Source organism: Xiphophorus couchianus, chromosome 8 (genome assembly GCF_001444195.1).
Source record: "Xiphophorus couchianus chromosome 8, X_couchianus-1.0, whole genome shotgun sequence".
Classification (NCBI taxonomy): domain Eukaryota; kingdom Metazoa; phylum Chordata; class Actinopteri; order Cyprinodontiformes; family Poeciliidae; genus Xiphophorus; species Xiphophorus couchianus.
The window spans coordinates 25,232,745-25,246,838 of NC_040235.1; the positions used below are offsets into that span (position 1 = coordinate 25,232,745).

The 14,094-nt window shown below is 42.0% G+C and overlaps 1 protein-coding gene and 1 long non-coding RNA gene across 4 annotated transcripts in view; one reads left to right on the plus strand and one right to left on the minus strand.

The window, feature by feature from the left end:
• Positions 1-14,094, minus strand: part of pitpnm2 (phosphatidylinositol transfer protein, membrane-associated 2) — a 75,512-nt gene that overhangs the window by 59,280 nt on the left and 2,138 nt on the right. The window contains exon 1 of one of the 3 annotated variants that reach the window (XM_028025189.1): positions 3,993-4,115. The exons of the other annotated variants lie outside the window; for them this stretch is intronic. The gene's annotated coding sequence lies outside the window, so the exon portion shown is untranslated. Of the gene's footprint in view, positions 1-3,992; positions 4,116-14,094 lie in introns of those variants that run through there. 3 annotated transcript variants of the gene reach the window in all.
• LOC114149381 (uncharacterized) lies at positions 9,171-11,836 on the plus strand. The gene is made up of 2 exons (XR_003596492.1): positions 9,171-11,480; positions 11,511-11,836. It is a non-coding gene; the product is annotated as an uncharacterized LOC114149381 (long non-coding RNA).

A 14,094-nucleotide genomic window follows, 5' to 3' on the forward strand; every position in this document is an offset into this window, starting at 1 on the left:
CCCGAACCAGTGAGACGCTAACATCCTCGGTCTGCACCACCAGTCAAACCCTGGGTGTCGTCCTCCTTCATGCCATCGTGCTACGGCGGCGGAGTGCTGCTTCAGAGCCGCATGCGACCAGGTCACATCTGCAGCTTCGGCGGTCGCACACAACGTTTGCAGGGCGTCGTGACCAGGTTCCGCCTTTCCTGCTGCGACTCTCAGCCACAGAATCTGAATGAGGCTGCCGAGATCACACGCCAAGTCAGGCGCTCTCCCTCGTAGGCGAACGTCGTTTCGGTCTGTGCGCACTCCACAGAATATTCCACATGCTGCAGAGCTTCATGTTTGTGGCCTGTCGGGGGTGAGCAGGTATCAGAAGCTCTCTGTTTGTCGGGAGTTTGCTGTTAGCGCCAGAAACACTAGTCATTCTGTGAACTTTCACACAGATTTCTTGTCATATTACAGACAAGTTAACAGTTTTCTAAGTTAGGTTTCCCGTTGAAATCTTTTAAGACTTAAATAAGGTATAATGTGACCGTTAAAGATGGACAGCAGCACCACCAGCGACCCTGCAGGGAAAAGTGGGGATGAATGGATTGTAAATTGTATAGTAATAACAATAATAATTCTCTGCTCTCCATCCGTTCTGTGCATGAAGCCTGCTGATGTGTGCTAACCGAGGGGCTGCAAGCCTAGGATAAGCTCCATGACTCGCATGTCATTAATTACACCCAGCCCACACGCCTCGCTGGGCTTTTGGTTAAAAATATCCCACCTGCAGCCAAACTGGATCTACAGGGGATTGTGCAGCTGTCAGTTTGTCTTTAACCCAAGCTGAGCATAAAACTGTGCAAATTGAAATGACAAAAATAAAATTTCTTAAATGAAACACGCAAATTTTGGAAAAACTCACATTTTCTTCTTGTTTTTTTTTTTTTTGCGGTGGTTTTTCCAGCGGTATGGAAACCGATTTATTTCGCAACACTGAAATGGAAGCACTTTTTTTGCATCACGAGTCACGTGAGCAACAGCCGGATTTTACTACTGCTGTAAACAACGAAGAGAGGAAGTATTAGAAAGAAGATGGTTTGTTTCTGTGTTATTAGTTGGGGGGGGGTTCCCCCTGGCTCCAGAGCTCTCACAACATGGCGCAGTTTGTAAAAAGTTGTGTCATTCAAAGTGTTGAATTCTTAGCTCTTCTGTAAAATGGCTGACTACAATTTCCCCCAAAACGGCACAGAACCACCACCTCCTATATCGAGGTTTGTCACTATGACGTATGAATATGACGCTGTTTTTTTTTTTTTTGTTTGTTTGTTTGTTTAAACGACTTATCGCGTGAATTACTTTATACACATGTGATTTTAATTTCAATTCTTACTTTATGGAAACACAGCAACCGCAAAGTCGCGTTTTTCTCCGACATCAGCGGAACAAACTTGGTTTATTCTTCTATTACGCTGCGTTCAAACGTTCAGTGTAGACAAATATTTGCGCGCGTGTGTAATGGACACGCAGCTAATGTTTTAAACACCGGAATAAGGCCGACCTGAGGTCATGTTGCAGCAGCCGGCCTCCCGGTCCTCCTCCGAGCAGCCGGTGTCCAGCTGGTCTCACTGCGGGAAGCGACGTGTTCTCCGCCCGGCGCGCGCCCTGCCGTTATCTGAGCATCAGCAGACCGGCGCTAACAGAATCACTCCAAACGCCAGCAGCAGCAACAACATCTGCTGTTAATGTGTGATCCTGTCAAGCGCAGCTTTCCTCACCAGGCTCGGCTGTTACTCATCATTCCGCCGCTCCGGCCCGCCGGACGCCCCCCTCCCCCTCCCGCGCCTGTGACGTAACTACCGGCATGTATAGACGCCGCGCTGCAGCGGGTGTTCGATTACGGCCTCGCTGGAAAGCCGTATTTATATATTAAATCAATTCATTGTCGCACAGCAAGACAGGTCACAGGAGTTCAGTGTCATTTTAGCTGCAGAGTTAGAAATTGCATTTCCTGTGAACCCGCTGCACTTAGACGCAACTCTGAGGTTTTTTATTATTAAAAAAAAATAATAATAAAACAGTGCGGAAAAGGTCCAAATTGAAATGGATCAGCAACAAGAGTGAAATGAAATTCATCTAAGGAATAAGGTAAAAATTATTAATTTCCCTTGTATTTCATTATTTTGGTAATTGATTCTTCTGACAATTAGTCGGATAGAGAAATCTTCACTTTTTGCACATTTTTCATTTTACCACTTGAGCATTTTTTTGTATACAATATTAAAAATACATAAAAAGATGCAATTAAACAAACAATAAAGCAACTTTTTATTGTCTAAAATGCAATAACGCCTGATTATTTGTATCAAAGGATGCATCTGCAACTAAAAAATACTTCTAACATCGACATGTGTCTAGCTTGGCTCTTTCTGTTTGACCCAACATCAAATCAGTGTAGCGATGATCTGGTGACATTATTTAGATCAACTAATTAATAATTGAATAGCAAAATGTGCTTAGTAGGAGATCTTTTTTTGTACAGAAGCTAAAACTGCCATTTGAGTTCTGGGTAGAACATATTTACAGACAAAGAAAGTTCTTTTTTAATCTTAAATGCAAAATGTATATATCTTTTGTACAGTTTTGGCTTAATTACTGCTCCGTATACGTAGTGCTTTCAAGCAAATGGTCTTTTTCGAGTCCGTATGCTCAAGTTAATGATTAATCGATTGCTAAATTAGTTGACAATCGTTTCAAGAAATCGAGTCATCACGATGAATCCCATTAAACGTTTCCTCCCTAACAAAACATGCATTAAGACTTCAGCCCCTTTCCATCCACTACCCATAATGCACTGCTTCCTGTTCGTCAACCACAAAAAGTCGCAATAGATGTTTGTAACTTAAACTCCGCAGAGGCTCAAGGGTTGTGAGTGCTTTTCCAAATCATTGCTCATCCAAATCATTAAGTGAATTTATCAGTGCCCCAGCTTGGTTAGAAATGAACAAACATTAACCGTGAAACTGTGTCACGCTTTGGTGAAACACGGTTCAGGACGCGTCTGAAAAAGGTCACTTAGCTGCACCTGCATGCAGCCAGGTGTCCATAAAGAGAGTCTTCTGGAAATGGTTGGGTTATTCAGAGCCGTTTGGACAGTAAAAGTGTTCATGTGCCCCCTTGTTACCAAGGATAAATTATAAAATATGTCAGGGAAAAAAGGGAACAAAACAAAGGTATTTCCTGAACAGCAGAGGAAATGAACACATTTTCAGGTAACAGCTGCTCTCTTCCATTCAGACAGACAAGAAGAAAGTCAATCATCAGGACTTTACATGTTACATCTGAAGCACATTGATGTCAGTTTGACACGGCGGTGAAAAACCTTTTCAGATAATCAAAAAAAAAAAAAGTCGGGCGTGCCGTGGCGGCGTAGCGGTTAGCGCGACCCGTATTTGGAGGCCTTAAGTCCTCGACGCGGCCGTCACGGGTTCGACTCCCGGACCCGACGACATTTGCCACATGTCTTCCCCCCTCTCCTTCCCTGTTTCCTGTCAGCCCACTATCACATAAGGGACACTAGAGCCCACAAAAGACCCCCTGGGGGGTAAAAAAAAAAAAAAAAAGTCCAAATCAGATAAAGACAACCGGAGTTAACACAACGAGCTGCTTTCAATACTGATTTCTATTATCAAGGGGAAGATTTTAAAGATTTCCAAACAAACACGGCTCTATGTAATCATCTGAAATAGTGTTCAACTTTCCAGAGATTGATCCTATTGGCAGTCGAAGTCGGCACCGGCTCACCCGTGACCTCTGACCCGCCCTGCGGTCTGGAACAGCTGGCCCAAACTAAATAATTAGGAGGCAAAAATAAATCTGAGCAGAGCAGCTGCAGCTAAAACACAATCCCTATGTGACCTCGGGGGAGAATCCTTCTGCAGGTCAAAGGTCGGCGTCAGTATAAAAAGAAAAAGAAAAAGAGAAACGGCTTGGAGCTACGGGTGAGAGACGATCCCACTGACCTGAAGTTCATCTCCTGCATCGACCGCCGTCCTTCAGCCCAGCTCAGACTCGAAACGCTGGTTTCTACCTCAGCGATCCAGCGGAGACAGAAACCAGCCGCATGACTTCAGAGCACAAGGATAGTCTGCTTTAAAAAAAACAAGCTGCCAAAAAAAGAAAGAAAAAAAAGCAGAAGTTTTGAAATAACTTCCTTCCTCAAATCAATCAAAAGAGCAAGAATTTGTAGCTTGCACGGTACATATTAGGAGATGTGTTGTGATTTGAGTCTGACGCCAGCTGAGAGGACACCATGGATGTTCACCTACAGATAAGGTGACCATCCGACCCGGTCAAAGCGTCACAACATGGGAGAAAGCTTTTTAAAAAAATCATAATAATCTAGGCAGCAAATGAGGAGCGTGGTCCTGACGTGACGGCTCGGTGATGAGAGAGAGAAGGCGCTAATTTTAGCTGGGTGCGGGTTGGAGGGGGAGCCGCCTGTGACGTTTCGATTGTATTGCTTCAGTGTATTTTGGCAAATGACGGCGACGCATCGCTGTCTGCGGAGGGGCGGGGAGGCTGATCGGTGTTGTCGCCGCTCTCACGGGCCTCTTGCGCTAAAATGTTCCTAACGTGTGAAGTTCACCGGAATTAGAACAGCAGCAGAGGGCTGCTGATACACAGGAACCGAAGGAACATCTGTTTGCTACTCGGAGAGCGTCTGTTTACCTGCTACATGCCTATAATTCTTATCCAGCAGGATATCTGGGTAAACTAACACATTGTTATGCGTGTTGGCCTTTCATCTGCACAAAAGCCTTGTTTAATATCCCTAAAAACGATTATTTGGGGGGGAAAATTAACAATTTGGGAAAACTCCGTATTTGTGTTCGCGTGTGTACAGGCGAAAAAAAGAGATTTCAGGTCCTGCTCATTACAGTGTACGACAAAAAAATATGATAATACGTCCCCATACTTGCTTTAACATAACAACCAATCAGCATCGCCTTCAACCTCCTGGCGCCATGTTTATTTCCTTACAGACTTAGACTTAGACTGACTTTATTGTCATTTTGCATGCACAGGGTGTATACAGAACGAAATTTCGTTGCATACGGCTCAGGACAATGTTTTGAGGTTCCAATGTTGTGAGATTACTCCAGAATAAAATAAAATACAGCATAAAATATGAGTATAAATCTAAATATAAAATATAAAGTGCAGGAAGTCGTAGTTGTTTTTGAAGCGATCTGATTGGCTGACACAGGTTTCAGCTTTGCACTACACTGCCCCCTGTGGGTGTGGCATGTGTGTACAACATTACTGTCTTAAAACAATGTGACAAAGAGGCTTGGTTTTTTATAAAGACGTGGCTGCATGTGTACAAGGCCTTAGTTGGATTTAGGCTCTGACTTTGACATTCTAACACAAGCGTAGGAATAGATTTAATCTCCTCCGTTCCATTTTTGGCAGTAAGTCAAAACAAATGTTAGCTTAATGATTCTCCGCCTCTCACATAAGCCTTTTGTAGAGCCCAAAAGGTTTTTCTCCACCGTACACATCCACGCAACTCCAGTCGAACGATTCGCCCATCTTTGGACCACTGCAGGTCTTCCAGATGTTGCCAGGGGCCAGTTTTTGACGGTTTGACTGATTTGTAGTTGCACCATATTTTCTGAACTGTGGGTCAAAAGACGCAAATCTTAAACCATTTTTAGGCTGATTATAAATGAATTCTATAGACAAACAATGTAACTGTATGGTGTAAAGTAGTACAATTTAACTATTTATGTCCTGGTTTTTGGCTTTTATTGAAAAGGTTTATTTCATCTTTTATAAATGAAATCAATACTTCATTGTTTCTACATTTGTAGAAGCCTAAATGTATCTGCTTGTCATGGCCTGATGGCCTGAATCCTTGAGATCTGACGATGAGCTAAAGCTCCTTTAAAATAACAGATAAAGTTTAGGTGTTTTTATTTAGCCTGTTTTGACTTGCTCCAGCCAGAAGCAACTCCTTTATGAGAGTTTCAGACTCCAGGAGTCTGTCTGCAAATGACGATGATGACTCATCCACACACCGGGGCTAACTTTGAATCTAAAAATATTTCAAACTTTGAACGCGGATGATGCAAAAACGGCATCGTTGCCGCCGAAGGAGATAGTCAGGAGGAGGCGGCCATTATCCAAAGAGAGATGCTGCCAGAATGTGCAGAACTTCGTTTTTCCTGCAGCCTGTGTTGACTGCTGCCTGCAGGCGGCCAACACAGATGCAAACTTTTTAGTTTCCATCTGTGCAACATCAGTGTGTTTATGTGCAGAACAAAAAGAGTGCTACCTTTTAAAAAAAACCAAAGCTAAATTGTAAACTGGCTAAATTTATACATAGATCGCTGTTATGACCTGGAACGAAAAGCAAAAATAAACAAAAATAAAACAAAAAATAAAAATAGAAATTGCAACATTTGTGCTGGAGTCATTTCCAGTTTTACAATTGGCATCCCTTGCACACATATTCATCGTTCACAAGAGATTAAAAGAAAAGAGAGAGAGAAAACTTATGGAGCATCCTGAATCAAATATTCTTGCTTAGTCGAATAAAAAAAAAAAAATCTGAAAATGTGTCTTGCCTGCATCTTAGCAACAACATTTGGTAGGATAAGTCATATTTCAAGTAGCATGCATTCAAATTCTGCATATTTGTAACTTAAAGGCCTCTAGGACCATATCTAATGCACAAGTTTAGTGACTGAAATGCAAAAGCTAAAAAGAGAAACTCATAAAGACATTGCTTTTATGAAAAGGAAGAACAATCTGGGAAAAGAAAATTGTTTAAAAAAAAAAAGGGGGGGGATATGTAGGAATATAGTCATTCTTATATTTGGCAATAATATATCACAATTACACATTCTCTTGATATCCTGAAGCATAACCTCTCATTCATTGATTTTTTTGTGTGTGTGTTTTTTTCAGAATCAATGCCTGCGATGGTTTCATATTCTGTACCTACACAGATCTGTACGCCTGGCCAAGTCATAAAAAAATTGTACACTGGGTTAATTTTATGCACCAGCACAGGACATACAGCTTAGGCACCAACAAATGAGATCATGAAAAATTAATGTAGGAGGGAGCAAACAAAAACAAGATGAAATGGCTCAAAGGAGTGAAGCGAGCAGGACACAAAGCAGAGCATGTACAGCACAAAGGAGGAAACTCATTCAAAAATGATTAGTGCAAGGGAGTTAAAATCGCATTATCAGAGGTAAAACCAATTATTTAAAGTTAATGTTTGCTTCATTCAAATGGGAAAAACTTGTTTTCTGATTGTGTTGTTGAGCTGCATTAATAGTTCGTAAAAAGCGACAAGATGTTAAGTTCCGTCTAGCACAGCTGGCTGAAGCGTGAAAAACTACCCAGAGTACCAACTGGAGCAACGACAAGTTAGCTCACAAAACACAGGAATGACTGGAAACACCAAAGAAGAAGAGCAAGCCGGCGAAATGAATGTTGCCGTTAATGAAATACGGAGCCAGAAACAGGAGGCCGGCGGAGGAAGATGCTGCTGCTAATTCACCACGGCGATTTGAAGCCCCGGAGATGAAGAAGCGCCGCCCCTTCACCCAGAACCATTAGCGCTTGGCCCAGGTCCAGACCTGAGAGCCTGGCTAATATACAGCTTTTCTCAGCCAGAGTGGTTTGGGAGAGCCACAGCACTGACACCAGCTCCCTTCAGCCGCAGTCACTTAGCACAGAGATTACCATCCATCCTGACAGCCAAGCATCGCTCATGTTTGCCACGTGTGGCTATAAAAAGACCGAGGGTCTTCAGGTAGACAGCGTGCTAGAAAAACACCTAAAAGACAGAATCGTCTAGGCCTGTCACAATGAATTGTATGATAAATTAAAACAAACTCAATAATTTCCATTGTCATGATTTATCGTTGATCTCTTTTTTTTCTCTCTTTCTACCAAAAACTGGATGCTAAACGTCGTCAGTTTGGTGCTGTGATCTCAACTAGCTTTTTTTTTTTTAAAGGACAACTTCGTTTGCAGAGGCTTCATAATTCACTTTATTTATTGTTTTGTTTATTTATTTTGTATATTTAAGATGCCTTCCAGTTCTAGTGCAGGGTTTCCCCCAGAAAACTCGCTAAGCCCAGTGGTCGGGGCGCCGAGGCTTGTTTTTGTATTAGAAGATGTTAAGTAGACAGGAAATGTAAAAATATTACTGGGTAATTATATGTTACGGGAAGACATTGCCAGTGAAACGATATTTAAACCCACAACTAGTCTTAAATCAAAAAACACAATCAAAATGAATATTAAATATTTGCATTTCTGTTTAATCCAAATTAAGTCAGTGGCTCCATGAGGCCTCCCAGGCCCCCCAGGCCTTCAGGACCCCATAAATGCTAATATTTTTACACAGACTACAGATATATAAACAGGGGCGCCATATATGGGGGAGTCGAACCTGCGACGGCCGCGTCGAGGACTCAAGGCCTCCAAACATGGGTCACGCCATCCCCTACGCCACCACGGCACGCCCCCTGTTATCCAAGATATTTAATATTAACACAACCTGCTATAGTTTTCTGTTTGTAAACATCACGATAGCAGTTTTGGATGCGTAGCACTGACAGATAAACTTAGCCATCTATCCGTGCTACGGTAGGAAAATCTGACGAGGTAGCACTGATAGTCAGAACACCGGCTTTAAGTGCATAAACTATAAACCTATCTCCTATAAACGTATCTTTTAGGAATAAATCTGCTCCGCCAGTGAAACGCTCAGAGCAATAGAGACGTTTGCAATCCCGCTTTAAAAAAAAAAACAAAAAAAGATTTTTTTCAATTATTATTATTATTTTCCTAAAAACATAAACAAGAAATGCTTAGCCTGGCGGTGGGGCTAGTAAAGCATGGCGGGCCGCCAGGCCTATAATACACTGGGGGAAACCCTGCAGTGTTAAATGTTCATTAGAATTTAAAGTTTATTGACCCTTGAGAATCTGTTCTTGAATGATTATTATGCCATTATCATTGTATTACTTAAAAACTGTCTCAAAACAACAATATTATCGTTTATCGCAATAACTTCTGGGACAATTTATCATCCAGCAAAACCTGTTATTGTGACAGAAATTCTTCACAATAATTTTAGCCTTCACTCAAATAGTCACATGGGATTTGGTTTTGTCATCTTAACACTAAATTCAACAAAGTCGGTGATATGGTGGCGTGTGCGGGTGCCACATTCGGTGTGCAAGCCCCATGATACCTAATGGCCAGGTTATGTCATCAAACAGTGAAGATAACAAGAGTGAAAGCCGCAAAACTTCAAACTACATCTTGATTTGATCGTCATTTCGACAAGGACTCGCTCATTCCACTTGAATGCCTCGCGTTTGTGCTCGGCTCTGAAAGCTCTGCCTCATTCGTTCCTCTCAAATCAGTGATCGGCTGAATATTTAATGGTGACACAACGCCTCGTTGCATCCTAACAAAGCTGTGGGACTGTTAATTAGAGTGAGTGCTCAGGCTGTGCGACGCAGCCAGCCAGCCAGCAAGCCAGCAAGCCACCTACCAGACACTCGGCTCTCATCCAAACACATCTTTCACACACTGCCACCACAGTGTAATAATAACTAAGTCAGGTTGTACATTAAAGTTTTCATACTGAATGTAGTGAGTAAATATTAGTCAGAATAATAGTGACAGGTTACATACATATGATACCATTTAAGCTAACCTTTGCATACACTAGTGTTTGCATATTACATGGAGTATGCTACTGGAGATCAACCTGCAAACTACAGCATTCTAGCTAACACTAAGTCAATGTTAGTGAACATGCTAGCGATAGCTCAAGTATGCATGGCAGCAATAAAGCTGTGTTAGCTGAGTTTAGTGTGTACACTGCTATTTACATTCTGGAAGGAATGAGTCAGTATGATAGTCATATTTCTCAAGCTAATAGCATTATAGCTAATTTTGATATACAGGCTGCAGTTTGTCTAACGAATGGAGAAAGACAATGTTAGTCAACATGCTAGTAATAGCACACATGCCATTTATAGCAGTGTAGCTGACCTTAGCATTTTAGCTAATTTTAACATATTAATGCTTGCACACTAAATGGAGTAACTCAGCGACAGCCCACAAGCTATGAACAACATGTTACCTAACTTTAGCATTTTAGCTAATTCTGCATATTTTCAGGAGATGCAACAAACACAAATAAAAACTATCTGTTATTTTAAGCTGCTTAGGCTGTGACACTTAAACCTGAAGTTCGCAAAACCTTTCTCAGCATCAGAACCCCTGATTCAGATCTGACAGACACTTTTACTGGGTCTCTTTTAAATTTCTTCAGAAATTTCAAGTTTCTTCCTAAAATTCTGTTTCAGTCAACGTAGAAGTACCTAGAAGTGGTAGCTCCCCACAAACAGCATTTAAAGGTTGAGCCCCACCAGGTTTGTTCCCTGTACGTCTTCATCTGAGAAAAAAACAACAACCATCAAGAGACTTTGGGCCATCTTTCCAACCTCAATTTTTTTTTTTTACTAAATCTGTAGACCTCAAATGTGTCCTTAACCTCCAATTCTTTGTAGCACACTCCAGACAAACAGAAAGCAACTCAAAATCAAAGGCTTGACAACAAAAACAAAATGTAAAAAGTCCACAAAGAGACAGAGCTGCATCAAATGACTAACAAGGAAAGTAAGTAGATACCTTTTGAAGGCTTTTTTAACAGGATTAAAGTGGAAAAAACAAGAAAATTAGAACTGGATTTACTCAAAGGATCATTGATTATCTGCCTTATGTGATGTCATCAGATGAGTATGAAAACATGGAAGCTTGTTTACAATGAAATAACTAAAGAATTAGCAACGATAACAATGAGATGTTGTCTGTGGGTGACAAACCCACATCTGAAGTGAGTCTGATTTTACAAAACAAAACAACAACAAAAAAAACTCTTGGCACACAGCTTTAAATATTATATATAGAATATAGAATATTGACAGCACTGTTTATGTTAAAGTGAAGTGGGAAAAAGAAAGCAGCCTAACGATTCCAGAGGAAGATTGGGACCACGTCTGTAAGATACCATGGACAACAACAAGATCGAAGGTTTGGCGTAAATTTTGCTGGAAAAGCATTATAAGATTTTTCATAACCCCAGAGCAGAAACGATATCAGGGAAGGGGCGATAGCTGCTGGAGGTGTGGCAGGTGCGGTGCCAATCATTTCCATATTTTCTGGGACTGTCAAACCATCCAGCAATATTGGTCTCAAATCCATGAACATTTTACAGAACATTTTCGCATTGAATTTTCCTTTAACCTTTTGAATCCATATTTTTATGTCACATACAGGTCTACAAACTGAACCATAATGATCAAAAACTCCTGTACATTTTGCTGGCGGGGAGCAAAAAGGCCCTTAAACGGGAACCTCCAACAACTGAGGACTGGATTAACGTAGAGAAAGAGAATTATGTATTTGGAGAGAGTGTCTTTTTCCATTAGTGTGCAGAGGGACACTTTCTACAGGATATGGTCAAGGTGGACAGAATATGTCAAACACTTTTTGTAAACCTTGCTATCATTCAGATTGATGTTTTGATTTGATATGTGATGTCAATGATTGTTGGTACTCCGGCTCCCATTTAAGCTCTGGTTGGTTTTTGTTGGTTTTGCTTTGTCTTTTTGTTGTTGTTTCGTTTTGTTTATTTTATTTTTTTCTCTCAAGGAAAAAAGTGTGAGAACTGAGAAAGAGTGTAAAAATGAGAACAAAATCAATATAATTATATCACTATAATGTAATGTGCTTTCTCAATAAAAATTTTAATATATTAAAAAAAAAGAGAATATAGAATATCGGCTCAAAAAGCTCAATTCTGTATCCTGAGGAATTGTATCAAACAGTTTTTATCTAACAGTTTCTATTACACAAGGAAAACACCAGCTAGTTTAGGGGAAACTATATATACCACTTTGTTATTCCACAGGAGAAACTATCTGTTAGTTTACATCCTAAACAGGTTTAGAACAAAAAACAACAAAAAAAAGGCAGCAAAAAGACGGTGGGTTATTTGCAGGCTGTGAAAACGGAGGCGATTACGACAGCAGACTGAGACATGAATAGACAGAGTCGCTCATTCGCATCCAACGTCACCCACCACTCAGTCCTGACTGTGAAGCCACATTCAAGTGGGCTGGAATCCCTCTGTTTACGCTGCTAAAAATAGATTTCACACACTGAGATGACGTGGCTTCTCGTGATGAGCCCCTCCCCCCCACCCCCTTACCCATCATGCCCTCTTCCCAGTTATCGGTATGCAGCTCCCAGCCGCCCTACATGCCAACTCTCCTCAGATCCGTAGATCTAAAAGAGAGAGAGATGGATGGATATATAAAAAAGGAAAGTTAATCAATACTATGACTCATGCTTTCTGTGGCAACCAGTTCCGGACAGCATTCATCGAAGCAAATCGAATCATTTCAGCTCAATAATCAGCTCCATCTTCTACCACTCTGCCTTGCACATCCGTGTGACTCCTTCATGCAAAAGAGGAAAGAATACGCCACTTCTCAAACCGTTTGACTGAACAAGAGAACAGCAGCTCCAAAAGCCCTCACCGGGTTAAGTCTGATGCTTCAATATTTGCATTTGCCTTGCACTACATCATGTACACACGCCAGCTTCAGGGCCAAAAACGAGCATAAGTACCGATGACTCATCCTGCACACCAGAGTGTACACAACCGGCAATTCCAATGGGAAAGGACCAAGTTCCTCGCCTGGTCTTTTGTTGAGAGAGTGAAAAGAAATGAAGGATGTGTCTCGTTTTTCCAGAGGTAGCTTGGATGGGATTCTCCCAGGCTGTCAGGGAAAAGCCCTGGTATTACAGCTACAGATGGTGTAGAGGAAAAGGGAGTGGTTCATACCATCTTACCATCGTCTAGACCAGGGGTGGGCAACTCCAGGCCTCGAGGGCCGGACTCCTGCAACTTTTAGATGCATCTCCACTTCAACACACCTGAGTCAAATAATGAGGTCATTAGCAGGACTCTGGAGAACCTGACTGCACTTGGGAGGTGATTCAGCTGCTGGATTCAAGTGTGTTGGACCAGAGAGACTTGCAAGAGTTGCAGGACACCGGCCCTCGAGGACCAGGATTGCCCACCCCTGGTCTAGACTCATTCAAGAGCTTAACTTGTACAAGAACAAGAGTGGTGAGCAACGAGACATGGTGAGCAATTGCAGCTGCCTAAGGCTATGGCATTGAATACAATGCCATAGCCTTACACCTTTAGCTATTAGCTTGCCTTACATCTTTAGCTATTCTTCTTTGCAGTATCAGGTTGGATGGAGGCGTCTGTCGGTCATTTTCAGATCTATCCAGAGCTGTTCAATCAGATTCAAGTCTGGACTTTGGCTTGGCCACTCCTTTGAGATCTCATGCCATGAGTGTTGGGTGGTTGTCTTGCTGACAAATTAACCGTTGCCCCAGATGCTCTGGAGCAGGTTTTTTATTCAGGATGTCTTTGTACAGTAGTCTGTCAATATCTGCTGCTGCAAAACATCTGCATAGCATGATGCTGTCACCACTATAGGGATAGTAATGACCTGGTGATGAGTTGTGGCTGGTTTCCTTCAAACAAGACGCCAGGCATTCACATCAAAGAGTTCAGTTTTTGTCTCATCAGATCAGAGAATCTTGTTTCTCCTGGTCTGAGAGTCCTTCAGGTGCGTTTTGGTACAGACAGGGTGCCATTAGCCTTTAATTAAGAAGTGGCTATAGTCTGGCTGGCCTATCATGCAGGCCAGGCGATTGGTGGATTGCTGCAGAGCTGGTTGTCCCTCTGGAAGGTTCTCCTCTCTCTACAGAGGAACGCTGGAGCTCTGACAGAGCGATCATCTGGTTCTTGGTCATCTTCTTGACTAAGGCCCTTCCCTCCAGATCCTTCCGTTCAGACGGCTGACCAGCTCTAGGAAGAGTCCTGCTGGTTTCAAACTTCTTCCACTGACCAATGATGAAGGCCACTGAACTCACTGGGACCTTCAGAGCAGCAGAAACGTTTCTGGAGCCTTTCCCAAATTTGCGCCT